The sequence below is a fragment of the Telopea speciosissima genome, chromosome 4 (genome assembly GCF_018873765.1).
Source record: "Telopea speciosissima isolate NSW1024214 ecotype Mountain lineage chromosome 4, Tspe_v1, whole genome shotgun sequence".
NCBI lineage: Eukaryota > Viridiplantae > Streptophyta > Magnoliopsida > Proteales > Proteaceae > Telopea > Telopea speciosissima.
In genome coordinates, this window is record NC_057919.1 from 55,781,278 (window position 1) to 55,785,927 (window position 4,650).

The following is a 4,650-nucleotide window of genomic DNA, read 5'->3' on the forward strand; positions in this document are numbered from 1 at the left end:
TGGTAAGTTCTATTTTTTATGGTATTTCTCTATATGTACACACACAGTCTTTGTAGTCCATAAAGACATTTAAAGTTAGAAGAGGTGTGTCCAGTAGATCAAGGGAATGGTGTCTAGAGCAGCATCACTGTGAGCCGTGGATGGAGAGCATGTTACTATTGATTCCATGTGTTCTTCCTGAACCTGGATTGTTTTTTCTTACTGGCTTTAGAGAGAGTTAGAGGAGAAAATCTAGTCAGTAATTCTGAACACTGGATAATGCTACTGTAGTTAAATCTTGTCTCCCCTCATGAAGCAGAGATTTTTGAAATCTTATCCCAAGCTGTCAAGGTGTATGCTGTCCAATTGTTACACGATTTCAGTTCCAACTATTTATACAGGGGACGCCTGTCATGACTTGAAGATATTTGGTTGAGAAGGTCTTTGAGCAGATTGCTGAGTTCCTCCACCAGGTTGTCACCATTACCTTGTACATTTAGGAACATGGGAAGCTCTTAAAGATCTTCAACAAGGGCCGGATCAACAACCAAGAATTGAGAACTTTAAGGCTTCCTTTAAGAAGTTTGTGTCCTCCTTTGACATGCCCGACTTCGAAATTTCTGAGATTCAAGTATAGAAGGATTTGGTTAACAAATAATGGTAGTTCTACTATTAGTAGTCTCTAGCGGCTTTTTTTAATTCTTTTTCCTTTTCATTTATCTCTTTAATTTACCACCTGTGGTCTTCTCTATCATTAAGGAAAGAGAATGTTTGGTTATGGATTGATCAATTTCTTTTCTTCAAATGTAAAATTCTCCTTGCATGGCGGAGATATCTTCCTTCTCAGGTCGGTGAAGTTTCAGTTACTTAAGGACCAAATTGCAGCTTGTGGATTTCCATCTTCAATAGCCACTTAAGATTCCAAAATACTTGTTATAACTTAGATAAAGCTGCAAATGATAGTGATGGGGACATCAGCCCCATCAGCCCCATTCCTAAATACTTTCGAAGAGTTTACCAACGAAGACTGCGTAGACATCTTCAGCTTGGATCAGACTCACTTTGGATGGATGGAGATTTTTTCCGTAATGGGTTGTGGTGCTGATCTAGAGGACTACTTTGCTGGCCGAAATTAGTTGTCTTTTATTTGTAATCTGGGTCATATGTATTCTTGGTTAAGTTTTTATTCTTATGTAATTTTGGTCCAGGCCCACTTGGGGCCAACTCTTTAAGATCGTTTAAGTCATAGGCTGTTGGGCTTTATGCTCCATCGTTTCTAGACAACAGCCAAGTTGTTATGACAATTCCCCCTAGGCTGTTGGACTTTTTGCCCCATCAACAGTCTAGTTAGTTTTATTATTATTTTTATTTCCCTATTTAGGCTGTACAGGCCATTCGGCCAAGGGAGAAAAAAGATGAATGAAATGAAAATTAGCTTGCTGCTCTTGGGTCTTCTTCTTCTCTCTTGCGTGAAGCAGCTTCTCTCCGATCATCCCTCTCTCCAGCAGCTTATCTTCTTCTTCTCCTCTCCTTCTCTGTTTCAATAGCACATCAAGTAAGTGGTTAAGTTATTTGTTTCCCTTCTCCCCCACTTCTTCTTTCTTCCCCCCAGTCAAACCTGCCTTGTTCTTCTTTCTTTTCTGTTTGTGACATTATCTGCCCTACCCCATCCCCTACCCGAATGCATGCTCATCATTCCCCCTCCCCTCCCTGTCATAATTCCTAATTTGGAACCTTGAACCATTGTTATTTTCTAATTTGTTTTCACCTATACTGTTGTTAAACTTTATGCATCTTCTTTATACTGGTCTATGTCTTGTTCTCTATTGGAATGCATGCCTAGGACTGGTTATAGCATGAGTTCTTTTTAGAGTATTGAAAGATCTTTGCACTTGATTTGGCATCTATGTGTTGTTTCCCCCACCCCCATCTTGCTTATCAACTGTTTGTGGAAATGATTCTATGAGTTCTGATTTGTATTGTTCATTATTGTATAGACTTTTCAATGTTTTATTCATGCATATGAGTCTGTATATGATGCTGCTACCCATTTCTGTTACCTGCTGTCCTATGAGTTTTAACCCATTAGTTGTCCTAAGTAGCAACCCATGTAGGAGCCCTAGTTTCTAGGTATCCCCCTACATCAACTTGGTATTAGAGCTTGTGTTTAAGCTACATTAGGTTGTTGTTCCATGTGGGCAATCTGTCCCACACGTTGCCATAGTGCTGTCCTTAGATTCCAGCCTCTATGTGGACAACCTTGAGTGCAGCCATTCATTTTCTAAGTTGCTGACAGCCCCAATCTAAGTGGTAGATCCCCTTGTATGTCCACCCGGAGTGGTAGAACATACCAAAACATGACAGGCTCCAATAGCTCTACCATTACACCTAAACAATTAGAAAGGATCTTCAAACAGAATGAAGAAACCTTAAGAGCTATCCAAGAAATTTCAGACCGACTTAATGTCGTGAAAACATTCATGTGACAAGACCACACTATTCAAGATATTGAGCCTAGACAAGAGTTTCCCCATCAAGAACTTGAAGAGCATGATCGTAATACCGATGATCATGATAGATATTATTATCGGTCTCTCAATGGAAGGAGAATCCTATGACTTCCATACTTGTATTTCTTCTTATTTATCACATATGATACAGAATCCTATTCATATAGAAACTCTATATCACATGTGATAACCTTGATCTCTTTCCTCTTTTATCTTCATCTATCTCATTGTATATATATAGTACTATTGTGAGCTTGTGCATTGTGACATTTGGGGTGGTTATCACACACCTTCTCTTACGGGTGGACATTATTTTTTGACTTTGGTTGATGATTTTTCACGTTGTGTTTGGGTTTTTTTTAATGCGACATAATTCTGAAACTTATTCTATTTTTAAGGCCTTTTATTCCATGGTTCTCACTCAATTCAATTGTCGCATTAAACTTTTTTGAATTGACAATGGTCTGGAATTTTTTTCCCAATCCATGTCTCAATTTTACTTTGAGAATGGTATTATCCATCAACATTCTTGTGTTGGCACACTACAACAGAATGGCATTGCCGAACGCAAGCCTAGGCACCTCCTTGAGGTTGCCCGTGCTTTGCGCTTTCAAGCCAATCTTCCCATTCGGTTTTGGGGTGATTGTATCCTTATTGCCGCATATCTCATTAACCGCTTACCCACCCCCACCCTCAATGGAAAAACCCCTCATGAATTATAATTTAAACAACCACCTTTGTATTCCCATCTTAGGGTTTTTGGCTCACTGTGTTACGCCCATAATCATTTCCCTTGTTTGTTGCAAGTTTGATCCCCGTGCCTCCCACTGCATTTTTCTTGGCTATCCATTTGGTCAAAAGGGCTATCGACTCTATGATCTTACCACCCACTCTATTTTTGTTTCTCGGGATGTCGCATTCCATGAATTGCATTTCCATTTTCATTCCACACCCTCCCTAGAACCCGCTTCCACTGTTCTCCCTTTACCCGTTCCAGATTTTTCATACCCCCTTCCCATCTTCCTCCTCCCAATCCCCGTCGTCCCCTGGCCCACCTTTACCACCCCTTCCCGCTACCTCACCCTCCCCACCTCCTTCCCCTCTTTCTCCATCCTCACCCGTTGCCTCTTCTCCACCCTCACACGTCTCCTCTCCCTCCTCTCCTCCCACCGTCCCCAACCCTACCCTTCATCACTCTACCCGATCCCACACGCGTACTGTTCGTCTTGATGATTATGTCTGCAACTCCGTCGCTTCCAATTGTTCCCCCCTGCCGTCTTCAATGTCAGGTACTGTTTCTTTCCCTATTAGCAATTATATTTCCTATGCTAATTTTTCCAAATCTTATTTTGCTACTGCCTTATCTTCTGATCATGAGTCCATCACTTTCACTGAAGCTGTGAAACACCCCCGCTAGCGTGCTGCCATGGAGGCAGAAATTAATGACTTGGAACAAAATGACACTTGGTCTTTGCAGCCTCTTCCTGTAGGTAAAATGCCAATTGGTTGCAAGTGGGTATTCAAGGTCAAACATCGGGCTGATGGTTCCATTGAGAGGTACAAGGCCCGTCTCGTTGCCAAAGGGTACACCAAATAGGAAGGGTTAGATTATAATGAGACATTTGCCCCTGTTGCTAAACTCTCTACTGTGCGCACTCTTTTGGTTGTTGCTGCTGTTCGAGGTTGGCATCTTCATCAATTGGATGTCAACAATGTTTTTCTTCATGGTGATCTCCAAGAGGATGTCTACATACGCCTTCCATCGGGTTTTTCCAAATAGGGGGAGACTCGCTTTTACAAACTTCACAAGTCTTTGTATGGATTAAAACAGGCTTCACGCAATTGGTTCGCTACCCTTACCAGTTCCCTTCTTGATGCAGGGTTCACCCAGTCCTTGGCTGATTATTCACTCTTTATTAAGCAAACTGGTACCTCTTATCTAGCGGTTTTGGTCTATGTTGACGATCTGGTTCTTGCTGGTGACAACCAGGCTGCCATACAAGACTTGGTTACTTTCTTGCACAATCGGTTCCATCTGAAGGATTTGGGGGCATTGAAATATTTTCTTGGCCTTGAGGTTGCTCACAGTCCGTCTGGTATTTTCATCAACTAGAGAAAATTTGTTCTTGATATTCTTTCTAAATCAGGTTTACTCGCTGCC